We start from the raw sequence: 25,266 nt of genomic DNA on the forward strand, positions 1-25,266 counted from the left end.
AATTCAACTTTGTCTAATGCCCATTTCCCTGACTTTCATCCAATAAGCAGTTTTTTTATATGCATATTTTTTGTATTATATGCTTTTTTGTAACATTCCGACCTATGACAATCGCAGCCTCCATGTTAACAGGTGCCTTTTAACTGATTGTGATAGTGATTTCCTAAGCTTCCTCTTTCTTCTGCAGATTTTCGGCCACTTGTTAAATCTGTCTCCTACTACTTTCCCTTCTTCCCTTATCACTTTTCATGATCTGTTCCCAGTTATCTCCTCTATACCTCCCTTGCCTGAGTCTAGACCCCTTTCACTACGTTCCTGTAAGTGATCTCCATTTAAACATGTCATAGATGCGTCCTGGGAATAGTCCAACTCAAACATATTTCCAACTTTTTCAACAGAGGACTCTTCTTGTTCAGTGCCCTCACATAACTCTGCGTATTTAAGTTATGCAGATGGCACTGTTGCTGTAACAGTACATACAAGCTGTAAGCGATCTGTCTCTGTTGTTTTCCCTTCTGACTTTATGTATTCCGGTAAATAAAAGCTCTCATCTTTGCCAGATGCGTTCAGACAGCGCAGGAGGGGAGCAAATAAGATCATTTGCTCACGTCTTAAGTGCTTCTTATTTACAGATTTGTTGCATTACACACACCCCGTCATTATAGCGGCAAAACATTCATGATCCACATTAGTGTGCGTAACTAAGGCAAAAAAAAATATGGAGCGCATTAAGAGATGATTACACTAATTTTCACAATTCAACAACATTTCACTCTGAATTTAGCAAACTTTTAGCTGCTCTTCATTTGCACTCGTAACTCGGTAGATGTGTGTCAGTGCTGCAAACTACTTTTGCTCAAGACTTTTTTTTGGAGGGGGTTTTAATGTTCGTTGCTTTGATTTTCTTCACACAAACTTTATGCAAATTTATTTGACAGCTGTATAAAAGGAATGTACTTTATTCTTGAAATAAAGTCGTAGAAGTGCGTGTTTTTTGACAGAGACATTAAAGACTGTCTGATCCAGAAGTTGGAGGATATATTAGGATTTGGATCTCAGAAAAGATTATTGAAATGAATTGCTTGCTGCATTAGTTTTTCTTTTTTTTTTTCTTTTTGCCTGCTTTATTTTATTTGGTGATGTTGCATATACTGTTAAGCCCTGTACACACGATCGGATATCTGATGGAATCTAATACGATGGATTTTTTTCGTCGGATAGCCGATGAAGCTGACTTTTATCAGTCTTGCCTACACACCATCGGTCAAAAATCCGACCGTGTCCAAACGCGGTGACGTAAAACACTACGACACACTGAGAAAAATGAAGTTCAATGCTTCCGAGCATGCGTCAACTTGATTCTGAGCATGCGTGGATTTTTGACCGATGGACTTCCACACAGACGATTGTTTTTTTTTATTGTTTTTTTTATCCATAGGAAAAATTTAAAACTATACTTTTTCACCGATGGAAAACAAACCGATGGGGCCCACACACGATCGGTTTGACCATTGAAAACAGTCCATCGGTCTGTTTTCATCGGAAAAAATGATTGTTACACAGGCTTGACTTCAAGCATGTCTGCACTTGTTCTTCCTCATTTCATGGTGGATTGATGGGACTAGTAGTACAAAATAAAGATAGGGATGTTTGTGCTTTTTTTTTAAGCTCACAGGGACTGACAAGGTCACTGCATTTCTGGCAAGATCAACATATATATATATATATATATATATATATATATATATATATATATATATATATATATACACATATATATATATATATTTATATATATTTTTTTTACTTTCTGAAAACATACTTAGCCTGACATCTAAGGCATGGTATGCTGCAATATATTCAATTTTTTGTTTTTGGGATTAGATATGAAACCGGAGTGCTGTATACTGATATATCGCATTCAGGCAACTGTAGGTCACATGATATGAAATGTTATTATGTGGTTGTGAATTTCAGCTGGAGGCTTTTATTGATCCCCAGCATGTCTTGTCTGGTGATAAAATCTTAAATAGGTTGTTTTCGTACAACTGTCCCTGTGTCTACTGTTGCCTTGGCTAACCAGTGACAACATCCCCAAGAATCTTCACAAATTTGTAACAAGTTGGTAGTACAGTCGATTGTGGGTCATGTCATGTATGACATGACATGATGAGGAATTACAGATCATATACTGTTATAGCTCCCAATTTTGTGGGTCGAGAAATGGGTGGAGATAATTTAGACTGAATTCATATGATTGCTTAAACCCAATGCTTCTTCGCCACTATGTTTCTCTTAAACTGCTGTTTGAAAGTAACAAATAAAATTACTTATTAGTTTAAAAAGTATAGTGTTAAAGTTAAAAAAAATTGGGTTAATAGTGCATTGAGCTATAGAGGTCTACACATGAAACCAAAAAAGAGGGACATCTGAGGTGCAGAAGGGATCAGAAGGACTTACTTCCAAAAGACTGAATTCAGATAATTGCTTAAACCCAATGCTTCTTCACCACCATGCTTCCTTTAAATTTATGTTTGCAAGTAACAAATATAATTCCCTCTAAGTTTAAAAAGTAAAGTTTTCAATTTTTAAGTGTGATCCAAAACTTTTTATGAGTAAATAGTACATTGAATTATAGAGAACTACACATGAGACCAAAAAGAGGGACATCTGAGGAGAAAAAATGGTCAGAAGGGCTTACTTACAAAAGACTGAATTCAAATAATTGCTTAAACCCAATGCTTCTTCGCCACCATGCTTGTTTGAAAGTAACAAATATAATTACTTCTAAGTTTAAAAAGTTTAGTGTTAATGTTTAAAAAATGTCAGTGTGATGCAAAACTTTTTATGGGTAAATAGTACATAGAATTATAGAGGTCATTACATGACACCAAAAAGAGGGACATCTGAGGAGCTAAAAGGGTCAGAAGGACTTACTTCCAAAAGAAGGACAGTTTGGACTTGTGAACCATTCTCATTGTTTGAAGAGAAAAGTCAGCTCTTTACCCCAGACAGGCACAACAAAACTACAGGTATAACTAAATGGGGAGAAGTTGAGGGTTAGCAGGAACTGGGTTACATGAATGAAGTGGTAGGAGCTGTAAAAAGTAAACAGGCCTAGCTAGGAGATAACCATGGTAATCTGACATTTTTTATTTATAATTATAGATGTCAGAATCTGCATTTTGGTCTGGTTCACTCCATGTATAGGTTTGGGAACACACAACTGCTCCACCCTTTGTATGGAATGACTGGCTTGGTGAAAAGGCAAAGTGGTCTAAATCACCACTTATTTATTTATGCCATTGTGAAATGCGTGGCAGGCCCCCAAAATTCCAGTCACCTAGCACACTCTAATGAGGATCCCGCATTCATCACTGCAGTGGTTATGGGGTGAGAATCTAGACCCATTGACATAATTGGCCTAATAGGGAAGAACCCTTATTAGAAGCTACCTGTATATCCTAATAATGAAGTATAGTACATCCTTTATAGGGGGGTGAGGTCTCACAGGGGACATAATACTCCATTACATTCAAAGAGAACCTATCATTAATTAAAAAACAGAAATACATTGGTTTTAAAAGCGAAGCCAAGGCAAAATTGATATTTCACTCTTGCATGGCTACTGACAAGTTACATCACATGTTAGCCTAATACATCTAATAGGGAGTCCAGTGATGAGACAACACAGCAAATGTTAAACTTCTACCCAAATTGCTGCAGCTATCACAAAGCCATCATTGTAATTGTAAATTAGCACATACAAAAATTTTCAGTCCAGATATTCGAAAATAGGGAGACAGAACTAACTTCTATATTGTATTTGAAGGCTCTGGAGGAAACATCTTAGCATTCCCTATAACTTTTAACTTTGTTTAACTTATGTAAGAAAGGGCTGTTGTTTCTATATTTATTTACATGTACATTCACAGAAATGTATGACCCCATTTATAAATACTATATAGATATAGTGTCCAATCAAAGCTGTGTAAGGGAAATGTCAGTATGCTTTATATCTGTTTATGTTGTTTTACAAAGCCTCATTAAAATCGAGAAAGTTCCCATCCCACAGTCGTAGCAGTTTCCTCTGATTATACAGGAGGGTAAACTTTTTTACAATGATTGTGCTGTCCACACTTGACATGATTTATTACCATTGCTGAAGAACTGCATGGATAGTTTGCAGAGCTAAGGGGGAATTCCAACACATGCCATGCCGTTTTTAATCAGTTCAAAAGTACCAAAACAAAAATTTTGTTGTGTGTGATGTTTAAATCATGTAAATACGTTCCTGATGCATCCCAACAAAAGGTGTGCAAAGTCTAAGGCCCCGTACACACGACCGAGTTTCTCGGCAGAATTCAGCCAGAAACTCGGTTCAGAGCTGAATTCTGCCGAGAAACCCGGCCGTGTGTACACTTTCGGCCGAGGAAGCCGACGAGGACCTCGGCGAGGAAATAGAGAACATGTTCTCTATTTCCTCGTTGTTCTATGGGAGAACTCGGCCCGCCGAGCTCCTCGGCGGCTCCAGGACTGAACACGCTGAGGAACTCGATGTGTTTGGCACGTCGAGTTCCTCGGCCGTGTGTACGGGGCCTTACAGTTTCTTTTCTTACAAATGTAGCCACAGCATGATTAGGAAAGTCTGTTCCCTAAAAGTGTGTCATAAAAAAGGCCCCTTGCTCTCTCTATAAGGAAGCAGTGGCCTCTCTGCAGAAATTTGACACGCCTCTTACTATGACAGAGCTAGAGCTATCCAATCATCACGAAGCATGAGCTGTGTTGATTGCAGGGCTAAATGTTTGACTGCATAGGAAGCCTTTTTTAGATGTGCACAAAAAAATAAAAATAGCTTGATGTAAATAACCATTTCAATGTGGTAATGTTTTTAAAACTGCGTGTCTGAATATATGTATATGTATGTATGTATATATATATATATATATATATATATATATATATTTATATATTTTTATATATATATTTATATATTTTTATATATATATATATATATATATATATATATATATGTATACACACATATATATATATATATATATATATATATATTTTACATACAGAGGCTCCGCTTCCTGTTTTGCAGTACTACACAGTGGTTGTGCTTTACTGCTCCTTTTTAGAGTCGGCCGTCACAAAAAAAAAGGGGTTGATTTACTAAAAATCTGGAAAATCTATTGAGCTTGTTCAATTAAACTTTAGCAAAAAAAAAAAACCTGGACACTGATTAGCTTCTATGCAGAGATTTTGCACTCTCCAGTTTTAGTAAATCAACCCCAATGTGTTGCTTTTTTTTAATACCCTGTCTTAGCAGCTGCGAAAGAAAAAAAATAATGTCGGTTGATTTACTAAAATTGGAGAGTTCAAAATCTGGTACAGCTGTGCATGGTGACCGATCAGCTTCTAAGTTGAGCTTGTTTAGTTAAGCTTTGACAAAAAAAATAAAAAAACCTGGAAGCTGATTGGTTTCTATGCAGATTTGCACCGGATTTTAAACTCTCCAGTTTTAGTAAATCAACTGCAATATTTACCTGCCTCTGATCTTTGTTACGCTAGAAAAAGTATTAACACACCTGGAAGTGTTGGATACTGAAGATCCTAGCTGCCAGTGTAGCCTTGCAAGCCTTGTTGATTGGAGTTATGGGTGGCAGGACAAGAAAGTATTAATATTACATTTTTGAAGGCTGTTTTGTAAGAATTTTTAGCAACAGAGCAGTTATTACCAGCAGTCCTTCTTTTTATTATAGTCCCTAATCCATTTCAGGCCAGCTGATATGTCAAATCAGGCTGATATTGGCAGTGCCGGATTTGGTTGCTGAAATGGGAATCATAGAGCGAGACAAGAAGAATGTGCTGGAACTGGAGAGAGTCCAGAGAAGGGCAACAAAGCTAATTAAGGGAATAGAGGACCTCAGCTATGGGGAAAGACTACAAGCATTGAACTTATTCTTTCTGGAGAGAAGACTCTTGAGAGGGGATATAATATCAATGTACAAATACCGTACTTGTAACCCTAGCATTGGGAAAAAACTATTTGCGGAAGGGAATTTAAAAAGACACTGACCATTCACTAAAGTTGGAACAGAAGCGGTTTGACCATAAACTGCATAGAGAATTCTTTACTGTCAGAGCAGTAAAGATGTGAAATTCTCTTCCACAAACAGTGGTATTAGCAGGTAGCATGGATAGTTTAAAAAAACTATTAAATGGGCACTTCAACTACCACAACATACAGGGGTATACAATGTACTACTGACAGAAACACATGCACACACACTGTATAACTGGTTAACCTCACCAACTATGTACCTATGGAGCGATGAGCAGTCTTTTCACAGCCCACAAAAGTTGAGCAAAATTCTGAAGTGTCAGGAAGAACCTGAACTTAAAAAAAAAAAAGAATTAGAAAATCTTGATCTTTAAATTAATGCAGCCATGTTGCAGTGGTTATATAGAAAAAAAAGTAGGCAGCGAGCCATTATTATCTGCTAAAAAAAACATGTTTTCCTTTTTGACTAGAGCCGTCTTCAAAGTGTATTCCCTGAGCAGTCAATAAATGTATAATAATAATTATACAGGTTGGTGTCTCTGCTGCCCCACGCAGCCAGATGCACACCGTCAAATGCTTATAAGTCTCCATTCTCATTGAGTAAGTGCAAGTGGCAGCGTGTCTGATTGTGAGTGTCAGGCCGGGACCTTGCCTGCTCCCTCTATCTCTACAACGTAGGCCGTTTTGTCTTTCTTTGCTGATAAGCTGCCTCCCATAAGCACTAATCAGTTTAATGGAGAGGCCTCCCAAATAGCACTCAGCAGGCTGAGTCCTCCTTCCTGGCAGAGGCAGATAGCTCAAACAGAGAAATTACACACATTATTAACCCTTTGTCAAGGCGCTCTTGACAGAGACACGCCACAGATGAATGGAGCTGTTAATAAGAAGGAGATATCATTACAGCGGTTTAACACAGGGAGCGAATTCATAACATTGTGTCTTCATGACTGCCTCATTGAGCCAAAAAAGGAGAGTGTCATTTATAAATAGCAAAGCATAATGTAATAGAGATAGAGACTTGTGCATCTAATACGGTCGCTGGGACCAAAAAGAAGATTTAGAATGCTATTAAGCTGTACTAGAAACATCATTCACCTTCTCATAATGTGGACCTGAACTCCGAAAAATTGCTATTTTAAAGGGAACATCTAGAAATGTTGAATTCTTCCTAAAAATTGCAGAACACTTCCTGTGCCTAGGTATGCCTGTACCTTAAGCCTTATAGCTACATATCTGCACTTTAATGCCTCGTACACACGACTGTTTTCCTCGGCAAAAAACAACAAGAAAAATGCTGGCAGAGTTTTTTTTTTCGCGAAAAACGGTCGTGTGTATGTTTTTCGTCGAGAAAACTATCGTGGATCTCAACGAGAAAAAAAGAGAACATGCTCTCTTTTTTCTCGTCGGGAGTCTCAATTTTTTCGCCGTGGTTCTCGTCGGGGTGGTTTACGATGAGAAACACGTTCGTGTGTATGCTTAGAATAAAGTATGAGACGGGAACGCACCTTTGGTAAAAGTAGCGTTCGTAATGGAGATAGCACATTTGTCACACTGTAACAGACTGAAAAGGGCAAATCGTCTCTCAGCAAACTTTTACTTAACACACGGTAACATGAGATTAGCAAAAGCAGCCCCAAGGGTGGCGCCAGTGGAATCTAACTTCCCCTTTATAGTGCTGTCGTACGTGTTGTACGTCACCGCGTTTGAGAACGTCGAGATTTTGTCTCGACAGTGTGTATGCAAGAAAGCTTGACAAGAATCTTGTCAAGTTTGACAAGAACCTTGTCGAGGAAAACGACATTTCTTTTACGACGAGATTCTTGGTTGTGCACATGAGGCATCAGAGTATGTAAGGCACTGCTGCCTCTGACTTCTAGTCTCGGCTAGTATTTGGTGACTGTGCTGCTCACTGTTCTTGCTGGAGAGGAAACTGTACCTGAGGACCAGCCGTGCAAGGATCTCCTTGTTTCTATTTTATTTATTTTGTGGATCCATTCTTCCTTCTCTTCTACCTCTCCTTTCTTGTTGCTTGATTTTTCCTCCAACAGTTTTCAGATCACCAGTCATTGGAAGGGGGAAGGCTTGTCTTCTCTGACCATGAGACAGCAAAGCATTGACTGCTTCCACACTAAGATATTTATAAGATATCTGGAAATAAAATTATTATTTTCAGCCAGTTTACTATATCAGGCACCACAGCCTAGTCTTGCCTTTTCTCCACTGCAGTCAAAGCTTGGCTTTGAGTTGATAATGGAACTGCAGCAGCTCTCTGAGGATGTAATTTCTGTCCTTCCCCAGTCAGCAGGTTCCACTGGTTTGGTTCAAAGTACCGGGGAATGCAATAAAGCCTGATTGGCTTACAGTGCTGTCTGTTCCTCCAAGGAGACAAAAACAAAGGCAATCTGAGATACTACTGAAATTAGCTTTTTTTCAATTAAAACCCTTACTGGATGAATTGGTAGTGTTTTATATCTGCTTACAATTACACATGATCAAATGTCTAAATAAATATATTCTTACAATATGGGAGGTGGACTGTGAGTGCAGGCTAAATGTACAGTTAGACCACTTGTTGATGAGATACAAGTCCAAATTATCTCTGACTGGACAACATTTGGTCAAGCTCTTTTGACTTTAATAAATATTTACCTCATGTCAATAGACGTTGGAGCATTGGAGAAGATCTCCTTGGAACTCCATGGTGCTGAAACTAAATAGCTCAGTCTTCTCAAAGACGGAACAAGGGCTCATCTGTCAGATTCCAACCTGGACACTCTAACAATTGTGTCATACTCATAGACCCAATCACAGTGTGTTCCTTTTCTATTGAAAACAAGTAATTGGTAATACCACCAAGCAGATGTGATGGAGCTCCTAAGGCCTCGTACACACGGCCGAGAAACTCGACGAGCAAAACACATCGTTTTGCTCATCGAGTTTCTTGTGAAGCCGCCGAGGATCTCGGCGAGCCAAATTTCTTCATTGAGTAACGAGGAAATAGAGAACATGTTCTCTATTTGGCACGACAAGATTCTCGTCGGTTTCCTCGGCCGAAAGTGTACACACGGCCGGGTTTCTCGGCAGAATACAGCTCCAACCGAGTTTCTGGCTGAATTCTGCCGAGAAACTCCATTGTGTGTACGGGGCCTCAGAGAACCAGAAGGCTTCATGGTGCTAGATTTCATTCCTTGTTTGGCAAGACCTTGTGAGCCTCTGCATATTATTTCAGTACAGTAAAACCTTGGTTTGAGAGAAACTTGGTTTGAGAGCGTTTTCCAAGACAACTAAAATGTTTTAATAAATGTTTCCTTGATATACAAGCGATGTCTTGATATAAGAGTAGCGTCATGTCACAGCTGAGTATAAAAAAGAAGAGAGGAGCTTCTAAGTGTAGCAATATGGTTACATTTAATGAAGGTACAACATTAAGCAACTCATTGCTACACTGAGGCCCCGTACACACGACCGAGTTTCTCGGCAGAATTCAGCCAGAAACTCGGTCGGAGCTGAATTCTGCAGAGAAACCCGGGAAAACCTCGTCGAGCCAAATAGAGAACATGTTCTCTATTTCCTCGTTGTTCTATGAGGAAAGTTGGTAACTGTGTCGGAAGCATGCAGTGTGCACACTCTTGAACAGCATTGTTTACATTTTAATACACATATATGTGGCCTCTCTGCATTAAGGCCTAACCGCAGTAAGGCCACATATATGCATACGGGCGGCGTAAAGAGGTTAAGTACCCTACACTTATAGAAAAATTCCTGTTGAATTGATTAAAAAACTTATAACAAAACACTTTTATTGGTATGTTTAACAGATCTAAACGTAGCAAGTATGAAAAAATCATTGTTAGGGTTCACATACCGTTTAGGGATTTTTAAAAGGGATTCAAAAAGCAACTTCATTTACATGCTTGATGACATCACTACTCTATGCCAATGATATCATCTTATACATCTCAATAGAGATCTCTTGAGAACAGTAATGGTATATTGAGTGTGTTTCATATTATATCTTTATGAGCAACCTAAGTGCACAGTGTGTAATGGATCAATACAGAGGATTTTTACTAAAGTGGATTGTACAACAGAAAAAGGATAATATGACCTGAGCTCTATTTCAGATGAATCGCTCTTTGATAGAGTCTACCCAGTACATCCAACTGTGCGGCGCTACATCCAGCCTAATCCTCTACTTGTTGTCAGGCCAGTGCAGCACGGGACCTCCAAACATTAGGGGGTTAACATATTATTCTCGTATACCTAGGCTGTTTATGTTCTAGAATCCCGTCTGCAAGAAAAGCAGCTCACAATTTCCCTCCGATTCTTCTGTCCCACTTGTTATTTGTTATTTAAGCCCCATCGACGGGGGGACATATTTATTTGTTTTCTGTTCTCTCTATGTAGCCCCAGAATATGGAGGAATGAATTCAATTATCTTCTCCATGCCACAAATCCCTGTGAAAAAGCATCTACTCTGGGAGAAGCTAGATTATTTTCTTTTGCACTTGCGGGTATGGAGAAAACGGTCATTTTTAAAATGAGAAGCAGCTGTCTCCTCATAGCTGTCATATAACACAGGCCAAATTTTTACAATAAGATGTGAGAAGCAGATCCCTGTATTCTGGGTCACACACCTCCGCAGGAGAAGGCTTGGCCCTGCTGGCTAGAAGCCCTGTCAGACAATAAACTCATACAGAAAAGGCCTTGGATATCTCCTGCATTGAGCAAGCCTTGATGTTTTTCTCAGAGAGGTATAACTAAAAGCCAAAGGGCCCCAGTGCTTATTTTAAACTCAGGGCCCCTTTGTAGCTCATACAATAACCTTCTGTTGTGCAGTTCAGTCTTTAAGATGTTAAAGTAGAGCCAAAAACCTAACTGGATGACATCTAGTTTGATAAATCACTGTGAATTATAGACGATCGCCATTTTTTTTCATAAAGTACAGTTTTCATCTTCTTCTCATTCTAGGTTTTATCTCAATGCTCCTGATCTTCTCCTATCTATGTTCACTTGCTCCAGTGTTTGCTGCATGTCATTGCTCTGGACTGACCTCCTTGATAGTGACAATGGTGGACTATGCCTGTGCAATCCGCTTGTAGTCTTTAACAAAGAGGCATCTGATGGGGTGACAATGCAAGAGCACAATTCAGATACAGTTGTCACCCTGTAACAGAAAGTACGTGAACAAGGACCTTCATGGCAGGTATTCTTGTATTGAAAGCTGCAGATTTAAAAAATTGAAAACAACTTTTAAATTCACTTTAACATTTTTAAAGAAGTTGTAAAGTCAGAAGGATTTTTATCTTAATGCAGTCTATGCATTAGAAAACAAAGCCTTCTGTGTGCAGCAACCCCCCCAGCAACCCTAATATTTACCTGAGCCCCATCTCTGTCCAGTGATATCCATGAGTGCCTCAGCTGTCCGAGACTCTCCCTCCTGATTGGCTGAGACACAACAGTGGCACATTGGCTCCCGCTGCTTTTAATCAAAGTCAGTCATCCAATCAGAAGAGAGAGGGGGAAGGGCTGAACTGAAGCTCTGTGTCTGAATAGACACAGGTAGCTGTGACTCGGCTCAGGTGCCCCATAGCAAGCTGCTTGCTGTGGGGGCAATCAACAGAAGGGAGGAGTCAGGAGCACAGAAGATTGACATGGAAAGAGGAGGATCTGGGCTGTTCTGTGTAAATCCACTGCAACAGAGCAGGTAAGTATAATATGTTTGTTATTTTTATTGAAAAAAACAAGACTTTACAATCACTTTAAAGCTTATATGAGTCCATAATGATCTGGTATCGACATACTTTAATTTTAGTAACATTTTCCCTAATCCAATCCTTATAAATATACAAGTTTATACAACCCTTGCTACTTCCAGGAAGTTGGCATTGTGTGAAATGTTTAAACTAACATGGCAAACATTTTAATTTTTTCTTTGTTTTCCCCAGAATGTTACTGGATAAAAAACACAATATACATTGCTCATTAAGTCCATTATCAGTTGCAGAATATTTAATAAATTAATGCAGAGTTCCAAATGGATTTTAATAGACCTAAAAATGATCTTGTTTTAGTCTAGTTCCACGTGGCTGATTTTTGCGGTATGCCCAAATTAGCAACCCAGGTGTAAAGAAGTCCTGCTGGGATTGGTTTATTTCTGCTGAGTTGTAAAAGAAGTAGCTGACAACAGGACTGTGTAAGACCAATCTCGATCACTTGGGCTTCTCTTTCTCAATTCGCCCGGCTGGCACACCACAAACACCTTCATTAATGTCCTTTTATAATGTGATTTATTTATGGAAGTGACAAAGCTTCACATTGCACCACAATCCCTTGGCAATATGGTGTCTTGCGGTAGCCCTATCACACAGCCCCACACATAGCTTGCATTACATCTCTAGCTGTACGTGACGGTGCTGAAGGCCTTTTAGAATGAATGGAGATACAATGTTTCTCTGTCAGATCTGCTTTCCTGTCTGTGTGTGGGCCAGTGTCAGGACTTCTCACTGTCCTGATGCCTCTACAGGAATGCAGCATACCTTCAAATTGTAGGGAGCTTCATAGTGTACAAAAGGGCCTTTGTTCTGCTCTGTGGGCTTTCAGCATTTTGTTGGTGGGCAACCTGATCTAATGATGGCAGGTAAAGAGAAGTATTTACAGCTTCAGCAACTTTCCTAACTGAGATCAGATGTTCCAAGACTCCTGGTCTTTCCAGATAGAGCTAATTGTATTCATGTTACAATCATTGAGAAGGCTGAGAGCACAGTGTGCTACTGGCTGTACATGGGAAATTTGAGCACTGCTAGACAATAAATGGATCATGGACTGGATAAGGCAGTGGCACCATTCCTTCCACTTACACCCAACACTGGGGCCTAATTCCTCCCACAGACACCAACAATGGGGCACTATTCCTCCCACTGACAGCAACAATGAGGCATAACTCTTGCCACTGACACAAAGAATGAGGCACTATTCTTCCCACTGGTACCAATGATGGGGCACTATTTCTTCCACTGACACCAACAATAGGGCACCATTCATTCCACTGACACCAACAATAGGGCACTATTCATTCTACTGACAATAGGGCAGTATTCCTTCAACTTATACCAAAAAAGGGGCTCTATTCCTCCTCTTTCTGACCACAGATGCTATGTAATGTTCTTTACTCCCATTGCCCGTTAAGCCTAAAGCATTGTGCACTCCCATTGGCACTGGGACATTTTCTAATACAACTGACCACAGTGTGGGGCCCCTAAATTCTAAAAGACAGTAAAACTGCCCTTTGCTTTGTAAGTTTGGAGACCCCTGTCCTAGTCTAAAGAACAAATTAAATGATCCTGCTAAAGCTGTCCCCATACACTGCACGCGGCTTCAGTGGCTGTCAGAATAACCAGTGATTGGATGTAGGTGCTGTTCGGCAACAGCTTTCCACTCGGCTTCTCCAACAAAGTTGATTGCTTAAAGCTATATTAAATCCAAAAGCAAACCTTTATTATATTTCAGTTTACCAATTCTTAGGCCTCGTACACACGACCGTTTTCCTCGACAGAATCCATCAAGAAACTTGGTGGCAGAGCTTTTTTGCAGAGGAAAATGGTCGTGTGTATGTTTTTCATCGAGAAAACTGTCGTGGAACTCGATGAGAAAAAAAGAGAACAAGTTCTCTTTTTCCTCGTCGGGCTGGTTTTCGACAAGAAACACGTTCGTGTGTATGCTTAGAAACCCGCACATGCTCAGAAGGGTGGCGCCAGTGGAATCAAACTTCCCCTTTATAGTGCCGTCGTACGTGTTTTACGTCACCACGCTTGAGAATGACAAGATTTTGTCTTGACAGTGTGTACGCAAAGAAAGCTTGTCAAGATTCTCGACAAGCCTGACAAGGAACTCGTCGAGGAAAACGATGTTTCATTTACGACGAGTTCCTCGGTCGTGTGTACGAGGCATTAGATGTAATGGCTGCTTTCGTTTTCTTTTTTAGGTTTTCTTCTCTTTATTTTCCCTTAGTAATCTGGCGAGTACTTGTTGTTTTTCAACAGAACAAGCTGCTCCGTAGATTCAGCCATTAGAAGGCAGAGAAAAACCATTTACTGCTGACAGCGGTGCTTACAATAATCAGCTTTTATTTATTTATGTAAAATCTTTATTCCAAAAGGAAAAATCAGTTTGCTATAACTCCTTATAAAGTGTTAGCTGGAGTTTGGCTTCAATTTGTTAGTTTATTGAAATCTGCTAGTACATCTAACACTACCCTTCCCCAAGACTGATAATGCAGCTTTCCAAATGTGCCCTCCTATGCTCCTTAATCCAGAGTGGCAGCACTCTAATATAGGAAGTGCTTTACTGGCCAGATCACCGGGTGAAAACAGAGGGAAAAAAGCCTACAAAAGAAAACGAATGTAGCCACCACATTGAATGATTGGTAAGCTGCAATATATTACATTTTTGGTTTTGGGATTTATACCGCTGTAATCCACGTTTGTCAGGCCGAATGGAGCCAACAGGCACATCCACGGCTTGAATTTTGGCCAATTATTGCTGAATCTGATCATGCCTTGTTCTGATTTTTGAACACTCATATAGTATTATATAGTCATCTGCAGCAGAGGCAATTGTTCGTATTGGCCAGTGTTTGTTGCTATACATTTGGTGTTTTGGTAGATTAGTTAAAGGCAACTGTTTTATCTGCCAAAATAAATTGAAATTATGCACAGACAATATTGTGATTTTTGTACACATTTCTCATAGCAGTTCCCGTTCCCTCTATTCAGCTTCTTTGTCGGTTACGTACCTGCCTTCTGCTTCCTCATTGGACAGTGAAACAGTATGATCACTCCTTTCCAACAGGAAACAAAAACAGGGATCTGACACAGGAGGCAGGAAAGCTAGAGCAGGAAGTAGCAGAGTTCTTTTTTTTCTTTTGGGAAAAAAAGGAAAAAACAAACATTTACTGTATTTATATTGATTTTGTGGTCTATAGACATCCATCACTGCAAATGCTAATTGTCTGAGATTGATTAACCCTAGTTACCACTAGCAGAGCTCAACATTATTAGCAAAAATGATGCACTATATTGCCAGCATGAATAATAGGTTTTTGTCATACTAAGAGCCGGTTCACACTGGGGCAGCACGACTTGACGAGCGACTCGGCAAGGCGATCTGCCCACGACTTCAGAGGTGACTTGCAAAATGACTTCTGTATTGAAGTCAATGGAAGTCGCCCTTAAGTCGTCCCAAAGTAGTACAGGAACCTTTTTCTAAGTCGGAGCGACTTAAGTCGCTCCTATTAGAACAGTTTCATTGTACAGAGCGGAGACTAAGTCACCTGACGAGTCGCCCCTGTGTAAACTGGCTCTTAGGCAGGTATTTTTTTTTGTGCAAACAAAACATTTAAACATTGCCCTTTTCCATTAAGTTTACCAATGTCTTAAAGAGGAACTTAACTTCCCCCATACTTTTTCCCCTCTTACCTTGTCCACTAGGCTGTCCTCAAAAAACATACTCACATACCCACACGTCCAGCTAATCCAGAGTTGTCTTGCTGTGATTGGCTGATCCATTGTTGCACATCAGGTTCTGTTCCACCATCTTCCTTTCTGTTTCAGACATCTAGCCCCCTGATCATGTACTGACAGGTTCACGCTCTTCGAGCCCATATGTTAAACTAGTTGTAAACCTGAGACATAATAAATTAACAAAGTATATCCCGCTATAGTGTGTACTTGTCTCAATTAAGAGCTCTAAGTGTAATTTCTGTCTGCTGCCTCATTCTTCTGCTATCTGCATGAGTCACAAGTGACAATTTTTCCTGACACCAAGAGAAAAAAAGTGAAGGGGGAGGGATCACAAGCTGATTGACAGTCTCAGCTCTGTTTCTGTGTGCTGTGTGAAGGAGTGTCCCTCCAATCAGCTCACTGAGCTCTGTAATTTGGTACTACAGCTCTCCACCTCTTTTTTCTGACAGCTCAGACAAGATTCATAAATTCTGTAGTTTGAATTGATGTAAAGAGGAGAGGGCTACAAATAAACAGGGGCAACTTTTATAGGAGGATTTGTTTAATCCTGGTGTATCACCGAAGGCCAGTCACTTTACTGGGCATATGTAAGGCCCCTTTCACACAGGCGATCCGATCAGGTCCACTTGTCAGTTTTTCAGGACCCTCCAGTCTCTTTTATGGAGCAGCGGATGTCAGTGGACACATGTCCGCTAACACCCGCCACCATCCGATCCTGTCCGCTAAAAACAGATGGATGGGGGACCTACAGGCATCTGAGCAGGTGACCCGGCGTGTAAGACGACCCCTGCTTTTTGGCCAGTTTTTTTAAGTGTTAGGCCTCGTACACACGACCGAGGAACTCGTCGTAAATTAAACATTGTTTTCCTCGATGAGTTCCTTGTTAGGCTTGTCGAGAATCTTGACAAGCTTTCTTTGCGTACACACTGTCAAGACAAAATCTTGTCGTTCTTAAATGCAGTGACGTACAACACATACAACGGCAGGGGAAGTTCGATTCCACTGGCACAACCCTTGGGGCTGCTTTTGCTAATCTCATGTTACTGCGTGTTAAGTAAAAGTTTGGTAGGAGACGATTTGCACTTTTCAGTCTGTTACAGCGTGACAAATGTGCTATCTCCATTACAAACGCTACTTTTACCAAAGGTGCGCTCCCGTCCCATACTTTATTCTGAGCATGCGCGGATTTCTAAGCATACACACGAACGTGTTTCTCGTCGAAAACCAGCCCGACGAGGAACACGACGAGGAAATTGAGACTCCCGACGAGGAAAAAGAGAACTTGTACTCTTTTTTTCTCGTTGAGTTCCTCGACAGAATTCTCAATAAAAAACATACACATGACCGTTTTCCTCGTCAATAAAGCTCTGCCACCAAGTTTCTTGATGGATTCTGTTGAGGAAAACGGTCGTGTGTACGAGGCCTAAAAGGTAGTCTTATACGCCAGCAAATACAATGGATGTTATCAGAATAATATGCCTCCTTAATTTTTAAATCATTGATTAATTGTAACTATTAACTATTAATGTATCTATAGCAATTTCTGTACACTGGAATTTTTTTAGTTCATAATGTCATATCCAATATACATAAATACAGTGTGTTAAAAGTAAAGGTCTTTATCTGATTTGCATAAACTTGATCTTAAAAATGTTTTAAAAAATGGCACATGTTAAAACAGCCCTGCCACCAATGTGACCTTCTTTGGATTAAATGTCTTTTACTCATCTCTATCAGGATGGTACTGTCAGAGCTAAACTATGCTAATTAAAAAATAATTGGGACTAACAGTTCCACTAAACTCAAGACTGTTGTGAGGTATAGATTTTAGCTGCTCAGTTTGATTCTAAAAGACTGCAAGGAAGGCTATGTAGCGAGGAAGCAAAAACGGTGGGAGGGGAGGGGGGCTAAGGGTCCCAATGCTCTACTCAGGCCCCATTTTATTTCAAGAAGCTGCCTTATGGACCTTCTACATGCAAACTGTGTATTTTTATTTATTTTTTATAATTGACAATTTATATTACAGCATGTTCAATACAAAGGTATAAGACACAGTTGAGGGAAGAAAAAGAGAGAGATGGTAGTAACAAACATCTCTGGAGAGAGCATAGATCAGGCATCACTAAATGGCGGACCGTGGTCCAGATCCGGACCCATTAATAGTCCTATCCGGACCGCAGCCTTGGTAAATAGTTGCTTGAGTGTCCTCTCCACCTCCCCCCCCCCCACATAAATGGGCACCGCCACACCAGTGCCTTAACCTCACTAACCGGTGCACAGTAGAACCCTGCATTTTACCATAAGGGCCCCAAAGGTGGGGGAGGAGGGAGGGACTGTGACGTGCACAGGAGCCTGTGATGTGAAGGATTTGAGTCATAGCACCAATATGACACTCGGACCTCCGCTGGAAGAAACATTTTACTAACCGGACCCCTGTGGATTTTAATTCAGTACCCCTGGCATAGATGGTCTTGATACATCAGGGCAAACATAATGTCTGGTGGCATCGTTAGCTAGGTCACAACTCTAAAGAGCAGAGGGAGCAAACTGCGTATTTTTGCAAAATGGTAATATTTATGAAATACACTTCCAGAGTATGTTCTTTACATGTACAGTTTTTATCAAAAGTCGAGTTATCTTGAAGATAGGTACCAGGCAACCCTCTGTAATGTAGAGAAAACCCACCAGACTCCTATATGTATTATGGCACAATGAAATTCTCACTGAAATCCGGCATTAAAGGGGAGGTCTGGTCACCTTGATATAATTGCCTCTCAAGAGGTCCCTTGTCAATTTCCCATTACCTAATTTAACCCACAAGAAGACCTTTCCGACTGAATTCATTAACCTCCTCTATGCTAGTAAGAAAAATAATAATACACACTCTTCTGTATGATTATTACACGGGAATGCTCAGTTCCTAGTAAATGATATCGGTAAGAGTGACACTGCTTGTTTAGACGGAGAGCCTGGGGGGGGGGGGGGAGATTGCTGTGTGCGATTACGAGGGACCATTTTCTGCGTTAAGAATTTGCATAATGCTCATGAAATAGCAAAGTAAATGAGAAACCTTAAACTTTTATGTGCGGTCTCTGGAGGAAAGAAAAAGTTTGTTGTCTTTACAGGTTTTTGCATTAAGATTTTTATTTTATTTTAGCTGATGCAAAAGCTTGCCTTTGCATTCATATGGTTATGTGATAAGCTCTAAGGACTTTAATTATTTACATATGTATTAATGCTCAAGAATATACCACACTTTTTTTTGCAGTTAAGAGGGATGATGATGATGATACATCAATGGATGGATAATAAAAAATAGATAGATAGAAAGGCAATTGTAAATGTAATAAAACATTATTTAGGCTGGCCCTACATTATACAATTTTCTTATTCGATGTTCTTTAGATTTATCTATGTAGTGCAAGGTCCTGCCTGATTGCATACACATTGAAAGTGTTTAGGTTTGACCTCATATTATATGAATTTGGTCAATATAATGGAAAATTGTATGATATATGGCCAGCCTTAGAATTTATCCTAAATCAATTTCTTTTTAATTAATTATTCAATCAATAACAGTAACACTTTTAATGAAAAAAAAAAAACATCAAAACACCAAATAGAAACATTTCAGACTATAAAACTGCATTTACTTTACCTCTACACTAAATGATTGACATTAATATTAATAGTACCAAAAAAAAGTTTTATAGGTGAAAAACATTTCTTTTAGTATTATTAGTAAAATTAGTAATATAATTTTTAATACAACTGTCAACAAATATAAAAAAAATAACACACTAAAATAATTGATCAATCAACAAAACTATTGAAGGAGTAAAAAATATATAACACAAATATAAAGTCATGAATACAAATATTCTGCATGCTTTTTATAAATTTCACAGCTCCATAGTTATTATTTTGGAGAATTATATTTATTGTCAGACTATTGGCAAAATGTATTTTTTTTTAAATATATATTTTTTTATTTTATTAGTGTAAAATGAATTACTCTAATTAAAAAAAAAAGTCTTAGTTGGCCTGCACATCACTGTTTAAGAAGAAACATGTTTATTTTATTCAAGTAATATTATTCAAGTAATAATAATAATAATAATAATAATAATACATTAACATATTCATAATTATTCATGCTTTTGCTTCTTAGTCGCTGTCTAATATTTTGATTGGCCGCAGCAGTGACACCTACAGGTCACACCTATACAAATGTATAGAAATGATTACGAAAACAAGCAATAGAAAGATAAATACTCAAAAGCATGCAACTTTATTTAAACATCACAATCCATCTATGTTTCATTTAAAAGGCATATAATCAAAGATTGCATCAACAAGCTGAGCTATCGGTTCCCAGCCTCATTTGCACACAGATTGTTCTAGCATTTGTTAGAAGCTGTTTTCTAAATGCATAGCGTATGTGAAAAATTAAGGAAGTGTCCTTTACCCAGGCTGTATAATATCATAATCTGACAGCTCAGCGTAAACATATGAGGCTGCCCTTTAAAAACTCCCCATTGAAGGTTTTGTATTTTTTTTTTATTTGCAAGTTTTCTGGCAAATGACAATCATGTTGCCAGTCAGTGAAATTTGGACCGAATTCTACTTCCTGTTTCAAAGGTCAAGGAAAGCTGACCCCAGCAGCCGCGTGAAGGCTGCTGCATTATTCATATCATTGACTTTGTGTCAGCTTCCACATTTGTGCAAAAGGATGTTTTATTCATTCATCTCATTTAGGGTCCTTCTCTGCACCTGTTCTACCATTAAGTACCCTGTAATTTGCATTTGATGCTAATTTAGTTTCATATCAGTCTGCTCCCCCTTGTTAATTTAATTTTCTGAGACCCTTTTCATTACTCCAGAAATGTTTTTGCTCTTTACAGAGCGCAGCTACACAAAGTAATTGTATAAACTGCTTTTTTTTCTTTTTTTTTTGCAAAGTCTTTCAGAAGATTCCACTGTTTAGTTTCTTAATGCTTGTAATTAGTGAGGGTTTGATTGTTGCTTCAAAGGGTTAAATGAAAATAACAATAATCACATTGTTCTGAGGGGTTTAAATCCATCATTACCCAGATACAGACAGTACTTAGTGTGTTTGTGTCTTCAATTATTTTCCCTTTTCCTTCTATCTATCCATCTATCTATCTAGTATGTATGCCTTCAAAATAAGAAATATTTCCTAGCAGTAGAGTATATATAAGTTCTCCCATACAGAAGTCATTAGGCTTTTACCACATTCCTCCTGTGAACTTACATTTATTTATTTTCTCTCTGTCTTCCTATTTTCTATCTATCTATCTATCTATCTATCTATCTATCTATCTATCTATCTATCTATCTATCTATCTATCTATCTATCTATCTATCTATCTATCTATCTTATCTATCTATCTATCTATCTATCTATCTATCTATCTATCTATCTATCTATCTATCCGTTCAATATCTATTTATCAATCTATGTATCTGTCTATCTATCTCATATCTAGGTATGTATGTTTCTTTAACTATGTCTATCTATCTATCTATCTATCTATCTATCTATCTATCTATCTATCTATCTATCTATCTATCTATGTATGTATGTATCTATCCAATATATATCTATTCATCTATCAATCTATGTATGTATATATCTATCTATCTGTCTATCAATTCATCTATCTATCTATCTATCTATCTATCTATCTATCTATCTATCCGTTCAATATTTATCTATCAATCTATATATCTGTCTATCTCATGAGTATCTATCTATCTATCTATCTATCTATCTATCTATCTATCTATCTATCTATCTATCTATCTATCTATCGCTCTATCTATCTATCCAATATCTATCTATCATTCTATTTATGCAACTAGGTATCTATCTATCTATCTATCTATCTATCTATCTATCTATCTATCTATCTATCTATCCAATATATATATATATATATATATATATATATATATATATATATATATATATATATATATATATATTAATCTATCAATCTATGTATGTATCTATCTGTTTATCAATGAATCCATCTATCTATCTATCCGTTCAATATCTATCTATCAATCTATGTATCTGTCTATCTATCTCATATCTATGTATGTTTCTTTAACTATGTATATCTATCTATCCAATATATATCTATTAATCTATCAGTCTGTGTATGTATCTATCTATCTATCTATCTATCTTTCTATCGATTTATTTATCTATCTATCTATGTATCTGTCTCTTTAATCTATCTATCTATCTATCTATCTATCTATCTATCTATCTATCTATCTATCTATCTATCTATCTATCCATTCAATATCTATCAATCAATCTATGTATCTGTCTATCTATCTATCTCATAACTATCTATCTTATCTATCTATCTATCTATCTATCTATCTATCTATCTATCCATCCAACGTATATGCATTAATCTATCGATCTATGTATCTAGCTATCTATCCATCTATCTACCTAATCAATATATATCTATGAATCTATCAATCTATGTATCTATCGGTCAATTTCTCTATCTATCTATCTCATATGTATGTATGTATCTATCCATCTATCTATCTATTAATCTATCTATCCGTTCAATTCCTATTTATCTATATATGTATGTATGTGTGTATCTATCTACCCAATATCTATCTATCTATCTATCTATCTATCTATCTATCTATCTATCTATCTATCTATCTATCATATTCTATCTATCTATCTATCTATCTATCTATCTATCTATCTATCTATCTATCTATCTATCTATCTATCTATCTATCTATCTATCTATCTACCTATCTATCTGTTTATCTATCTATCCCACTACAGGCATACCCCACTTTTAAGTACACAATGGGGTTTATTTACTATCTCTGGAGAGTGCAAAATCAGGCTTACTCCTGCATAGAAACCAATGAGCTTCTAACCCCAGCTTGTTCAATTAAGCTTTGGTAATAAAACCTGGAAGCTCGTTGGTTTCTATGCAGAACTGAGTCTGATTTTGCTCTTTCCAGCTATAGTAAATGTATTTCTCTTTATCTGTGTTATCCTTTTTTCCATCTCTTTCTTTCTCCTCTGAAGATATTTAGGTGTATGTAGAGCTTCCTGGCAGTGAACGCTCTGCGATGAAGATAACGTTACTAATACTTACCTAATGCCTCCATTATCCAGACTCAATTTGTAGCCATAAAACATAAGTAATGCTTTATTCCTCCTAACAGGAGGCATCTTTTTCAGGTTTTACAGTCTTATCCGTCTTATCATTCCTAAATATGCGCCAGAAATGTGAAGTTGAAGTCACCACGTTGAACTGTAAACTCTTTCTTGTGGTAATCACACATTACACGGACGCTCAGAAGCGATTAAAATTCCCATCTGTATGTCGCTGTTTCTTAGAAGTCATAAAGTTGTTGTCGAATCAGACAGGTTTAGTTATTCCTATTAATGGCTTTACCAGAAGACAAACAAGCGAATGTGAGAGGAAAAAAAAAAATGAAGGCGCTGTGCTGAGGGATTGAGGAATGCATAAATGCAGCCTCTCATTCAATGAGGAAGGGGCCTGGCAACAAAGGACGTTCTCTGCTGGCACGGAAGGGGTTAAAGGTTACATTTCTAAATTTGTTTGTTTGTTTTAATCAAGCGGGGATGGCCCTGGCGCCTCGAATAACGTTTACAGCAATCCCCAGCACTGGGCGAAAGGCTCCGAGCGAAGCTGACCTGTGCCACGGGTCACTATGGAATAATATGACTGTGTAATTTTTAGGTTTCTCATATTTCATCTCTCCGAGCCCCCCTCTGAGATCGTAATTTAGAAGACTAGGCCAGAAGAAGTGGACAAATTCATTTCAAATTTCGAAAATTCTCTCCTGCGGCTAGGACTCAGTTGGAATCCGGTGCGGATCTGACTGGTGTGGATATCAGGGACTGGTTGTATCACTGAAGACTGAATTCTTTCATTGAGAAACTTTGTTTTTAGTTAAAGTGTGTGTAACCCAATCCCTAAAATCTCAAATAAGCTTCATTTTAACGTGTTATTGTCATTTTCAATCTTCTTAAGGGATCACGAAATATGAATTTTTCATTTATTTTTAAATAACAAACATGTTATACTTACCTCCACTGTGCAGCTCGTTTTGCACAAAGTGGCCCGAACCTGGTCTTCTGTGGTCCCTCGGCGGCTGTCTCGACTCCTCCCTACAAGGACTCAACATCTTCATGCGAGCAAGCATGGTGTTGATTTATTGCCGGTGCGCTTCCGTGATACAGCAGCGGCCATAGCCGGTGACTGTATCACTTGGCCCCGCCCCCCTGGTGATCCTGCTATGAAGGCTCTTCTTCAGGCATCTCCTATGATAGGTTACCTGTCTACCAATTGTGTCCACGTGTTGTCACCCTGTCATGTGGGCTAACCATGGAGAAGTGGCCATTTCAACACATATTAATCAGGCATGCCCCACTGTTGTCCCTATCAAGACCCTTGTCCTGAAAATTTTACCATCACTGGAGTGCATGTAGACAGGATCTGGTTGCAAAGAGATTGCAGGAGATTAGCAACACCAAGCTGCAAAAAAGGATTGAAAAAAGGTAAAAAGTATTCTATGAAAAAAACTGCATTTGTCTATGATATAGAACCTTATGAAACTAAATGTCATGTCATGGGGGTTATATCTACTTTAATATAATGGTCAAAGTAGTTACAGTGGAACCTTGGATTACAAGCATAATTCGTTCCAGGAGTATGCTTGTAATCCAAAGCACTCGCATATGATAGTGAGTTTCCTCATAGAAGCCAATGGAAACAAAGATAATTCGTTCCGCATTGACTTCTATTGCATGCAATACCGCATGTGACCAAAGGTGGGGGGCACCGGAGAGACCTGGAAATACTCGGAGACCATTCAGATGGAGCCGAAAACCCTCAGAAGGGCACGGAAAAAATATTTTTTTTAATGTTTCCAGGTATTTCTGAACGGCTCCAAACAGCTCCGAATGGCACAGCGTGTCTCCGATGCCCCCCCCCCCACCTCTGGCCAAATGTGGTACTGCACACCGCAGAGGCTTGAATTTTGCTCGTTTTGCGAGACAATACTCACAAATCGAGCCAAGATTTTTTTTAAAAAAGCTTGTATTGCGAAACGCTCGTTAACCGCATTTACTCGCAATCCGAGGTTCCACTGTATTGATTTACTGCTATATATACGTGATTCTGCACTTCGGTATCTGGGAGGAGGCACACACTCGCTTTGTGGAAACCAATATGCTTATTGGGACTTTTTTACCCAAAAAATTAGGCAGAATACATATTGGCCTAAATGTATGAAATTTGATTGATAAAATGTTTTTATTTGATATGTTTTATAGCAGAATTGTTTTTTTTTAATTGTCGGTCTTTCTTTGTTTATAGCTCTCTATTTATGAGGAAAACAATTACTGTACATAAATTTCATTTATGTACAGCGTTGTATGACCGTGCAATTGTCAGTTAAAGTGGTTAATTGGTTCCTATCTACATTGGCCCTAGTATGTTTATGTATGAATGTGAGTTAGGGACCTTAGATTGTAAGCTCCTAGAGGGAAAGAATTGAAGTGAATGTACAATTTATATGTGAAGCACTACGTACATTAATGGCGCTATAAAAGTACCTGAAATA

General features: G+C 38.5%; 1 protein-coding gene across 5 annotated transcripts in view; it reads left to right on the top strand.

Annotated features, from left to right (window-relative positions):
* EBF1 (EBF transcription factor 1) overlaps positions 1-25,266 on the top strand; it is a 449,855-nt gene that overhangs the window by 73,094 nt on the left and 351,495 nt on the right. The window lies entirely within an intron of this gene.

This window comes from Rana temporaria, chromosome 3 (assembly GCF_905171775.1).
Source record: "Rana temporaria chromosome 3, aRanTem1.1, whole genome shotgun sequence".
Taxonomy (NCBI): Eukaryota; Metazoa; Chordata; class Amphibia; order Anura; family Ranidae; genus Rana; species Rana temporaria.